This window comes from Glycine soja, chromosome 15, assembly GCF_004193775.1.
Source record: "Glycine soja cultivar W05 chromosome 15, ASM419377v2, whole genome shotgun sequence".
In the NCBI taxonomy this organism is placed as follows: Eukaryota; Viridiplantae; Streptophyta; class Magnoliopsida; order Fabales; family Fabaceae; genus Glycine; species Glycine soja.
This window is the reverse complement of record NC_041016.1, coordinates 28,377,477-28,390,528: the sequence shown is the minus strand read 5'-3', so window position 1 is coordinate 28,390,528 and position 13,052 is coordinate 28,377,477.

Below are 13,052 nucleotides of genomic sequence, written 5' to 3'. Positions count from 1 at the left end.
TAAAGTGTGCCATCTTGCTAAACCTATCCACCACCACAAAGATAGAGTCTACACCTCTTTGGGTTCTAGGAAGCCCAAGGACAAAGTCCATACTAATGTCTACCCAAGGTGCAGAGGGGATGGGTAAGGGTGTTTATAGCCCATAAGGAATCACCCTAGACTTGGCTTGTAAACAAGCCACACACCTAGTGCAATGCTTATGGACATCTTGTCTATTCCAAAGTGGCCCATGAGCCCATCCTCATGGCTCTCTTTCACAAGTAATTTCCTAATTGATCCTTGGGGTATTCAAAGCTTTCCCTCTTTGAATAAATACCCCTCAGCCAAATAGAATCCATCTTGGGCCTTTCTCCCACAACTCTCGTAAATGGGAGAGAAATGTTCATCTAAAGCATACAAGTCCCTAATATTATCAAATCCTAAAATTTGAGCTCCTAGGGAGAAAAACAATGTGTGTCTTCTAGAGAGGGCATCAGCTACCATATTTGTTTTTCCCTTTTTGTATTTGATAACATATGGAAATTGCTCTAGGTACTCTACCCATTTTGCATGCCTTTTGTTTAACTTGCTTTGCCCTCTAATGTACTTAAGTGATTGATGATCACTATGAATGAAAAATTCCTTGGAAACAAGGTAATGTTCCTAAGTTTGGAGGGCTCTTATTAAGGCATAAAGCTTTTTATCATAGGTGGGGTAGTTGAGGGTGGCACTATGAAGTTTTTCACTAAAATAAGCATTAGGGTGCCCACCTTGTAACAATACAACTCCAACTCCCACTCCAGAGGCATCACATTCTAGCTCAAAAGTTTTAGAAAAAGTTAGGATAAGCAAGAATAGGTGCCTTAGTAAGCTTTTATTTGAGCAAAGCAAAGGCTTGCTCTTGTTTTTCACCCCAGGTAAATGCCACATTCTTCTTCACCAGCTCATTGAGAGGTGATGCAATTGTAGAGAAATTAGGAATGAACCTTCTATAGAAGCTTGCTAACCCATGGAAGCTCCTAATATCTCCCATACTTTTTGGGGTGGGCCATTCTCGGATGGCCATGATTTTCTCAGGGTCCACTTGGACCCCATTTCTACCAACTACAAACCCTAAGAAAACTATATTATCTACACAAAAGGTGCACTTCTCTATATTTGTATAGAGGGTGTTTTTCCTAAGGACTAAAAGAACTTGCTTGAGATGTCCTAAGTGATCATCTAGGCTCCTACTGTACACTAAAATATCATCAAAATAAGCAACTACAAATCTACCTATGAAATCCCTTAATGTAACACCTTGAGATGTTATTAATTATAAATCGATGTTTGATTGTGTTTAGCTTGTTGTTTGAATATATGTTTGACTTGAATGATTTGAAATATGACTTGAATTAGTCATGTATGAATTTCTTGACGTGGATGTTGAATTATGTGGAGTTTTGTTGAGCGAAGTTGAAATTATGAGATTTTAGATTTTACCAAAACCTAGTTCAGTGAAATCGCGATACAGGATTTGTTAACCGTTGGATCGTCTTCAAATTTTTTCTGGATCTCTCTAAGATATTTTTCTACAGTCGGATCGTTGGGATTTTCAAAATATTAACTTTTGGTCTCCCAATAAGTAAGAATGGTGCGCTAAGCGCAATTTCAACCGAGGGGAATTGTGCTGAACGGCCCAAAGGTGCGCTAAGCGAGCCCTAGTGCAGAGGGGTCTGTGCTAAGCCTAAATTCTTGCGCTAAGTGCAAGAAGTGGACTTTGGCTTAGCGTGACAGGCCCACTAAGCGAAAGTTGCAGGTTATAAATACGTCCTCAGTGTGAAAAACACGATTTTCACTCTCGTCTTCTCCAAAAACGCCACCCAAATCCTAAAACCTCATTTTTCACCACCCAAGACCACCAGTGGCCGCCGTAAGCCGTCGTTACTTGCCGTTGGACCCCCACACCAAGAGGAACACTCTAATTGGAGCAGAATCCTCAGAATCCTCCTCGAAGATTCGATGGAGAAAATCCCCCAATCCTCCATTTCTAAGTTTCTTTGAGGTCATCTTGACTTATAAGCCATCTCCTAGCTAGTTTGAGTTCCTCTTAGTGTCTCTTATGTGTTGGGTACTGTAATAGGATGTTTTTATACTTCCTTTGAAAAACCCTAGAGAATGAGGCATTGTAAAAGTTATCTTTTTATAGCATTGAGGTTATTTTTGCGGCATTCATTGAACCCCGATCACATTGGCGTGATCGGAATTTCAAAATGATGTTTCCATTTGTAGAATCCGAAACAACCCTTAGCCCTTTTTGTTTTGACAGGGGTATTTGACCCGGAATGTTACCTTTGACTTTGTTTTTGAAATCCATATTAAATTCCTTTTGTTTTGGCGTAATAAAGACTTGCGTTGGACCGACAAGCGCGAACGAGAGAGGGACCTCTAAGTGATGCAAAGAGGAACCGACGGGGAGCTCACGATAGGTGAGGGGAGTTATTATAAAATTTACCGTTTTGACACCATAGTTAGGGTCAGGGAACCTAGCTATGAGAATATCTGCCTATCCCTGTTGCAGGTTGATTTTCTTTCAAGAAAACTACGTTTTTAACTAATGAGATACAATACATTTGGTATGGATGTGAATGTTGGTTTTCACGAAAAACTATGTTTTCAACGAATGGGGTGCGATATATCAATTGTTGATGAATAACATTATTATTTATTAAACTTGTGTTGTTTGAAAACCTGGGGAGTGTGAACCTCAGGCATGAAAAATATATTTATATGCGGAATGTGACTTATTGTTGATGTTGCTTTTGGTGACTTTAATTGATATGTGGTGATGTTGATATTTACGATGATATTGATTTGAGATGATGTTGTTAATGGTGATCATGTCAACATGAATTGATGTTATTATTGATGGTTATGTCAATATGGAATGAGGTTGTTGTGGTTATTGGTGATGTCATTGAAATGGAATGTTGATGATGTTGGAAATGCATTGACAAATTCATGTTGTGTATGTTCGTGGGGGGGGGGGGGATGGCTACATTGGCCTTGTCGGATGTCCCTTGTGTGGGAAAATAGAGTGGTTAAAGAATCTAAGCATTTCCGAGGGGATGCTTAGGAGCTTTAATTCATCCATGGTCATTGTACTTGATGGTGCCCACGTTCATATGCCATATGTTGTGTATGTCCATGGGGGGGTGCATTGACCTTGTCGGACGTCCCTTGTGTGGGAAACTAAAATGGTTAAAGAATCTAAGCATTTCTAAGGGGATGCTTAGGAGTTTTAATTCATCCATGGTCATTGTACTTGATGGTGCTCATGTTTCATACCTCATACGACATGGGAAATAGTATAAACTGTGGGAGTATGTACTTTGTACTAGGGGGTGTGTCACCTGGTAGGGACTCCTTGTGGCCCCAGGTTGATCACCTAGGGGGGAGTTACGGTGCACGATTGGGTGGCCTCGACAAATACTGCATGGTTTCCTAAGTGAGGTGTCGTGTAGACATGCTTAGGGCTATTTCTTTGGTATTGGATACGGTATGTACCGCCTTGCATCTGAGAGTTGAGGTCAGGTGCATGCATCACTATGAGCAGTCTTGATTGGATCCATGGATGGATGATGAATAATTGTTGAATGTGTCTGATGAATAATTGTTGAATGTGAGTGTTGAATAATCAATTTTGTGTAAGCTCATGATGTTTGCTTATGTTTTCTTGCTAAATGTGATTATTTAGTTTTAGCATTGGTTCTTTTTATAATGAACTCACCCTTGTAATTTTGTATCATGTGGTTGATACTTGTGATGATCGCAAACCTTGTTCGTGGGAGCAGAATGACAGTGGTAGTGATGCAATCCTTCCTCGCAAGGGCATTGGATAGAAGACTCCAAGTAGATTGGGCCAGAGATCCAAGGGAAGGCCCTAGGGTTCTCATGAGCCTTAGGGTAGATTTTGAGCCCACGGGCTAAGTATGAGCCCGCTTATCTTTGTAAATATTAGAATACGTTTTTCCTTCGTTTGGGCCTTGTATTTTGGCCATTCTAGTAGTATAGGGTTTTAGCCTTGTATTTCGAGGCATTTTGAGTAGTCTTTGTAGTAGAGATTTTTTTTTGTTTGTATTTTCATGTATTTTGTCATGGGGGTGAGCTTAGCTATTCTAGGGGGTGTGTAGCTAAGCTCTAGCTTCTCATCTCAAGGAGGTGAACTTAGCTATTAGAGAGGTATGTCTAGCTAAGCTCTAGCTTCTTTAGGAATCTTCTTAAGGAAGCTTCTCAAGGAGGTGAGCTTAGTTATGATAGGGGTGTGTGTATCTAAGCTCTAGCTTCTCAAGGAAGTTTTCTCAAAGAAGCTTCTCAAGGAAGTTTTCTCAAGAAAGCTTCTCAAGGAAGCTACCTAGTCTATAAATAGAAGCATGTGCAACACTTGTTGTAACTTTGATGAATGAAAGTCTTGTGAGACACAACTCAAAGTTCCACTTCTCTCCCTCTTTTCTTCCTTCAATTTCGTGCTCCCCCCTTTCTATTTCTCTCCCTCTTTCTTTTCCTCCATTGAAGCATCATCTCCAAGCTTCTTATCCAATAAGGCTCATCTTGGTGGCGAAGCTCCTTCTTCCTTGGCTTATTCCCTTGTGGATGGTGCCTCCTCTCTCCTCTTCTCCTTTGCCTTCCGCTGCATCTCCATGTTGGAAAATCACCATTGAAGGACCTCATTGAAGCTCAAAGATCAAGCCTCCATAGAAGCTCCACAAGCAAGCTTCCATCAAGTAGGGTGCAGGAAGTGAGATTCTGTTGAGGAGCCGCCAAGCCAACGTGATGACGTGGGGATTATTTTGGGAGAGAGTTGTGTTTTGTTAATCAACTCCTCCATAGTTGGTTCATGATTTCTTTTTTTGGATTAAGGATGTAAATCATAGATTTAATTATATGTGTGAACTGATTTAATCTTCATTATATGCATGATGTGTACTGAACTACTATATTAATATTCATGTATTTGGTTAAACATTGATGCATGTTAGGGGACATATATATATATATATATATATATATATATATATATTTGTGAAATTAAAATTTACTACGATTTTCCTAAGCAAGTTTATGGAGTTTTCATAAAAGAAAGAAAAAGAATTTAATTTCTTGAGTTATTAGAGTGGTGATATTGTAGAGACGAGGCGGGTCGTTACACTTAAGACAAGATGCATAAGCCTTATAAAGGTGCTTGTTGCATTAGTTAGCCCAAAAGGCATCACTAGCCATTCATACAAACCAAACTTGGTCTTGAAAGTGGTTTTCCATTCATCACCCTTTTTCATCCTGATTTGGTGATAACCACTTTTAATATCAATTTTTGAAAAGATATTGGCACCATGCAACTCATCAAGAAAATCATCAAGTATAGGAATGAGGTGCCTATACTTTACAGTGATGTTGTTGATGGCCCTGCAATCTGTACACATTCTCCACGTACCATCATTTTTGGGCACCAACAACACTGGCACAGAACATGGGCTTAGGCTCTCTTGGACCCAGCCCTTCTCCAACAATTCTTTAACCTGAGACTCTATCTGCTTAGTCTCCTGAGGGTTAGTCCTATAGGCTGGCCTATTAGGAAGGCTTGCTCCTGGGACTAAATCTATTTGGTGTTCTATTCCCCTTAAAGGAGGTAGCCCAGGGGATATCTCTTTGGGAAATATATCACCAAATTCATGTAAGAGTTCTTGGACCTTTGGGGGTAAGTTCTCAAATGTAGGAATTGTGGTAGTGCTAAGGGATGTTTCCCTTGATAGGAGAAGCTAGAAAGATTGTTTAAGAAGGAGTGCTATTTTAATATCACCTTTTTTTGCAAAATGATTTTCCTTCTTAACAATCTTCTTGGAGGAATCCTTTTCCTCTTTTTCCTTCCCCTTGGCCTTTGAAGACAAGGCCTTACTATCCTTCTTTTTCTTTTGTTTTTCTAGTTTTTCTTCCTCATCCCTCTTATCTTTCATAGTTAGTTGATCCTTGGCCACCTGTGAAGGTGTTTGAGGATGCAACACAAATTTAGTGCCAAGAAGGGTGAGGGTAATCTCATTAGTTAGGCCATTGTAAATAATCTTCCTATCAAATTGTCACGGCCTTCCTAAAAGAATATGTCCTGCCTCCATGGGAACTATATCACAATTAACTTCATCCTTTTATGTCCCAATGGAGAAAGGTACCTTCACTTGTTGGTTAACTATCATTTTCCCTTGCTCATTGAGCCATTGAAGTTTATAAGGTTTTGGGTGGGGAATGATAGTGAGGTTCAACTTGGAAACTAATCTTGTGCTACAAAAATTGCAACAAGATCCATTATCCACAATGAGAGAACAAGTTTTATCTAAAATTTTGCATCTTGTATGAAGGATGTTCTCTCTTTGGGATTGAGATAGATAACAAGATTGACCTCCAAGGAGCCTTCTAACCATGAAGAGGTCACCTTTTTCATGGGGGTAGACTTCCTCACTAGACTCTTCACCCCTTACTTCATCTTCACTTCCACTAGAGGAAGGGCAAGAAGTAGTCTCCTCTTGACTACTATAAATGTCTTGACCCCTCATGTTCATGGTTATCTTTGTGGGGCATTGAGAGGCAATGTGACCTCTCCCAAGACATTTGAAGCATTTAATGTTGCTAGTTGTTAATCGTCTTATACGACTAACTTTTGTATAAAAAACATTTTCCAAAGCTTGTATAGTTCCCTAATTTATGGTTATTTTGTAGTAATTTGTACATAAATCTTGTTTTATTGTTGAATCTATCTCTAGAATACTTTCCATTGGAATTAATGATAAAACCTGTGCAAATTTCAGGTTCAAAGAGGCTAAGTATTGAAGAGGTAAAAGTGGCAGCTGGGCTAGGCTCACCATTTTTGGGCTAAGCGCAGCTTCAACTCACTTAGCGCGACAGAGAATCTGGCACAACACCAATATCAAGGTCACGCGCTAAGTGTGAGATCAGTGCGCTAAGCACAGCGGTTGTCTTCAGCCAGGCTCAGCGCATGACTGGCGCAAAGCTCAAATCCACTTACTCGCACTAAGCGTGAGGGTGGCATGGATTCAGACCCTATTTAAAGCTAGTCTTATGCAGAATTAGGGTAACATGGTGTACAGACACAATTTTTGAGAATTTTATAGCAACCACAATGCCTATTTCTAGAAAAGAGCTCTGGAGGCAGCAAGAGGAGCAACTTTTGCAAAGAGATCTAGGTTTTGTAATTATAGAGAGATTAATGAGTTGCAGAGTGATTGTGAGATGCTGAGAAGAGGAGGAGGGATCCCCCTTCTTGTGTAAGGAACAATTATTCTTTACTCTTAATCTCAATTGTGTTAGGGTTTTTCTGTATGGCTGGCTAAACACTCTTGTTGGGAATTTCTAAGGAACTGCTGATGTAATTACTTTAATATCTAATTGATTGTGTTTTCTATGTTCAATGCTTCTTTCAATGCTTAATTTCTATATGCTCTTGGTCTGATCACCCATTTGTGTGTTTAGTTAGGTGACTTTAGCATTAGGAAATGCACTATTGCCTTAGAACTTGATAGAAGCAGGATTGAAACTTAGTCTTAAATGAGGGATCTGCGGATTAAGTTTTAGTTTTCTTAATATGTTGTGATGATAATGCTGTTTAATCTAAGCCTAGTCTTAAATGAGGGATCTGCAGACGAAGCTTAGGTTAAATTACTCTAAACTTATGTAAGTTGTTTAAGCTGAGCCTAGTCCAACAAGAGGGATCTGAGGACAAAGATTAGTTTAAATTAGTCTAAACCTACAAGGGCTGCTTAAATTAAGCCTAGTCCAATAAGAGGGATCTGAGGATGAAGCTTGAGTTAAGCTAGCCTAATGAGGGATCGAGGTTTAATACTTTAGGCTACAACATAGAACACAAAAGCATGATTGATTAGAGAAATATCCTTATATGCATCAGCTTGTTTGTTAGAAAGACAAGCAATAACCAAAGACCAAAAAAATGAAATGAAATTTAAACCAATAGAGTTTTAACAAGACAAATTTTCAAGTATTATTCAACAATTAAAGCAATGAAAAGCACATAAAAGCAAGCTACAACTCAAAGAGAAACTTAGAATGGCTCTAGAGTAGAGTAGAAAAAAACTAAAAAAATAATGACTAAAGAAACCTCTAGTTTTGGAACTTTTTTTCACATTAATTTTAAATTGAAATTTCAAAACTAATATTGGTGTAAAATAGGCACCAATTATAGAACGAATTTCGAGTCAAAACAACAAGCACACTTCCCTTTCACTTTTTTTCTTGGACACTGATTTTTCTGCCAATTTGTGTGATTTTTCTTATTTTTTCCTTTTATCCAAATAGCTTGGTTCTTTTTTTTTATTATTTTGGTCCATATGTTTAGAAAATTCAGGAAAACATTCAGCTCAAAACTCGAAGTGACCAATTCCCAGAAATTTATACAAGCTCGTAGTGTTTATGTTGCTTAAGGCTTGGATAGTTACAATTTGTGTTTGCTTATGCTCAATTATCTTGAATAACACAATTCAAGAGAGCTTAAGACTTATTTTTATTCACAAATCCAGACACAACTCAGCACCACAACTCAACTTCATCATAGGCATCATGTAGGAAACTTAGAAAACAATAAAAAAAGTTCAACAACAAGAATACTTCTAGGAATTGATTTAGTGTGACATCCTAGAATTCCTACCCGGAATTTTGTAAGCGTTACATTTAAATAATTATATATATATATATATATATATATATATATATATATATATATATATATATATATATATATATATATATTCTTGGTAGAAGTATGTACATTGGGGGAAAGATACGCGGGTTAGACTAATTAACGAAGAGTAACCCATAATCGGACGGTTATAGATTAATTCGCAATTAATTAGTCTAAAAATTATCATTTTGCATGCAACTTAAAATTTAACAAAACCAACCTCTGAACCACGCTCAGGGTCTCATTCTGAGCGTTTCGATATATATATATTGCCTACTTTCGAAAATGGGCCCCGACGGGTGTAGAGAAACGCGAGGAACTGGAACCAGAGAGGCGGCATGCAAACCGAGGCAGGATTTCAGCATCCAAAAGGTCAAATTTTTTTCTTCCTTATGGCTGAGTATGATGTCAAATCAAAGGAAAAAGGTGGGTCCTTTTGCTCCACTTAAAATGGGACATGTGGCAATTATTTTTAGAAAAGAAAAGGAAAAAGAAAAGAAAATCTTTTTTTTTATAAAAAAACCCAACTCTTCTCTCTCTTCCTTCAGCAAATTTCATAAGCTTCTTCCTCTCTTCCACGTTGCTTTTCTCTTCTTCTTCTTCTCCATTGTGCCTCCATTGAAGCTCCAAAATTCCTCTTCCTTTCTACCCTAAATTGCAAGGAGAAGCCATTTTCGGAGTCTTAGAGCACACCTCTACTTCGTGGGGCTTTAAATTTCAGGTAAGGGTGGACTTCTTCTCACTTGAAATTTGTGGGTGTTTGATTTTTGGGAGCTATAATGGGTAGTGCTACTAGGTTATTGCCTTAGGGTAGTTATTTGTGAAGGAATTTGTTGAAATCATGCTAAACTTGACATGTTTGATGTGAGCAAAACTACCCATTCTGATTTGGGGTTTTATAATGATGTTTTGTAATATGTGTATGCTTAAAATGTTGATAGAAAACTGGTAGAGGTGATGAGGAGAGCTAACTTAGAGTCAAATGTGAGAATGGTAGTGTTGTAGGTGGAAAAGTGTGAAATTGTGAGGGTTAGAAAAGCCAAATTTGGGGTTAGTGGAAATTGGAGTCTAAAGTTAGTTGATTCTTGTTTAAAATGTCAATTAGGACTTGTAAGAGAGCTTGGTCAGGGCAAATGAGAAAAATGAATGACAAATGTGGAAGGGAAGAGCCATTTCTAGGGTAAATTGGGTGTTGGGAGGCCAAATTTGGAATAGGTGGAGATTTCACCTTAAACCCAGTTTGAGTAAGTCTAAATCAATGTTATAGACTTGATGAAGATGAGAGTTTACCCTAAAATTACCAAATTTTCATTTTCACCTTTCAAACCTTGAAAATGCACTAAATTGGTGGTGGGTTTTGGATACCTATATTTTGATTTTCCTTGGTTTGAAGTTTGTTTTTGTTTTGAACATGATTTGGACATGGTTTGGGACTTGTAGGATCCAATTTGAGTGAAATTGGACACAAGCAAGCTAAAATTCGAAATCTGCCAAATTGTGCAGCAAAAGCTGTCAAATTTGTGCAGTAAATTTTGCCTATTATGCAGAAAAATGGTAGTGCAGTGATGGTCACGAGAAAGGCAGTAAAACTCGTGTTCTAGATATTTTCTAGCAGATCCCAACGGTCAAAATTTAAATTTCTGTATTAGGAACCTTCAGTTAAATTTGCAAGGCGATCCAACGGTTAATGAATCGGAACGAAGAGAATGTTACTGGGGTATGTGAGTAGGAAAAACTGTGGAATTTGAATGAGTTCTGTGCAGAGTTTTCTACCTCCAATCTGTTTTCTTGGTTTAGGGTAGTTTCATGACAAATTAAATTGAATTGTTTGGATATTGTGAAAGCTTGGAGGGGTTGATGGGGACCCGGTGCTGAGAGGAACGAGGATAAGGGCTGCGTAGGAGTGTGTGAGCTCAATGTAAAGGTGGGCAACTGGGGATGGTGTGTTTATGCCTGACTTGTGGAAATGGGAGAATTGATTTGCGCCATCGCCCGATCACCACCTAGTACCACATATGATGGGTGCCCCATAATCCAATAAGCTTGATGTGAGAAAGCGTGAAAGAGTCAGTCTTCCTACTTTTGTTTGTTGACCACAGAGTGGTACCTGGAGATATGTCGCGGGGGTCAGGAGACCTTGGGGACGTCAGATGGGGTGCTATTGCCCAAAACCAAGCTTGGCTAATCCCGACCCAACTCGGGCATAGTCAGTCAATGAGAACCTGTGACATACCTAAGCAGGCGAGCTCCTGGCAGTCAACCAATAAAAGAACAAAGTCCACGAAGCAAGGAGGTTTGTGTGGCGGTTGGCCAGCTATTTATCTTGGGTGTTATCTGAAAAATACCCTCTGGTAATCGATTACCATTCGTGGGTAATCGATTACAGGGGTTAAAAAATTGAGACAGGATGTTAAATGGCTTCTGGTAATCGATTACCAATTGTGTGTAATCGATTACATAGTGCTACCTGCTACTGGTAATCGATTACCATTTATGTGTAATCGATTACATAGTGTAACTTTTAGGTTCCAATGTGCAAAGGTTGTGTAATTCGTTTTGAGGCACTGGTAATTGATTACATACTTTGGTAATCGATTACCAGAGAGGAAATTCCTTGAAAAAAACATTTTTGAGTATGCGTAGCCGTTATGGGACACATTGTATGGTTACCTGCATAGTTAGATTTCTTGTGAAAGAGTCTACCCTCTTTCTTTTATATCTTGTAGATCGCGATGGCAGCGCAATTGATCCATGATCACGTTGTGATGGAGTGCCTATAGGGTATTTGGGAGACCCTCGAAGGCAATGAGAAGTGCCGATTCCGTGGCACAATTCGACTCACTGCTACTTTGCTAGTACATCCGGAGCAGCCCGCGTGCACACTTCAGCAGCCTGTGGAGTGGTTACTACCTACACCCATTCCATATCGACTAATTGAGCCGGTTCAAGTGATAGAGGTGTCATCCTTTGAAGAGGATCTTGAAGAGGACCCAGAGGAGTTACCTCCTGAACCTGCTATGGACGTCCCTGATCTACCAGAGGATGATGAGGACCCACTCCCTGATGTTGATTCTCCAGAGGATATTATGTCAGCGTCTGAGGCAGACTCTACAGAGGAGAGTGGCATTGGAGGGACAGCGAATAGTGACGACTCTTCATCATAGCAGATGGCTCCTTAGACTAGGCATACATACTTTTTGTGGGTGGGTGCATTTAGTTCAGACTGTTAGGTTTACTATTTTGATTTTTGGGTGGGTAGGCCTATAGTATAGAAATTTTGATGATTGTATATATTGTGGCTGAAGCCACCACAGTTGTTACCTTTGCTCTGGATGTCACTATGTTATTTTGCAAATTCCCATATTTTGGAAAGTTGTAGATGATAAAAATAATTATGTTTTATCTTGTTGTCTGAAAAAGAAATGTTAACGAACTTTATTTGAAAAGAGTTTATCGACCGCATCTTATTATTTCTCACAGGACGACCTAGAATGATGGCTGGTATATTTTCTTTGAAAGAGAAAAATAGTTTGGAGGTCATGAGTGATCAGAAATAAATGAATTCGAATAGAGTTGTGAACTAGCCATTCAGGACTTTATAGTGATAATTTTCCTTCTGAAATGAATTACCGTGAAATGAATAACAGGGCGGAAAAAAAAAGAGAGAGAGAAAAGAAAAAAAAAATTTCCCATGGTTTCTGCTATTTAATTTATTACTATTAAACTAGTCATTATTTAGGGACGCTACATTTAGAACATGCTATGAACTAAATAACATGCATGAATTAGACTCAAAAATCAAAAGATAGGCTAAAAATGACAAGAATACATGAAAAAATGTATCTAGAATTCAATCAACAAAATAAAAATTTAACACAAACTTAGAACATAATGTGACAATTATTATGACTAAACATGACTCTAAAACAACATGGATTAATATTTTGGAAGAAAATTTAGATCTAAAGGTTCAGCACAAGAAGATTATGACTGAAAAATAATAGAACCTAAAATCAACACAAAAACATGATTTAAGAGTAGATCTATATAATTTGAACCATAGAAATGAAAGAACAAGTGTAGATATAAAATTTAATCGGTTTATTTTTTTATTTTTTGAATCTACTCTAAACAGCACCAAACCACAAGACAATGGAGGACATACATGGAGAATAAGATGAATAATGAGGAATTAAAGTGAATTGACCGAACAAAAAGATAGAGGAAACAAAAGAACATCACCTAGATGAAGAGGCTCTTGATGCCACATGATGTAGGAGCTGCCTTGGATCTTCTTCATCAATGGATTCCTTTGCTTCTTGAGGTCTGATTGCAG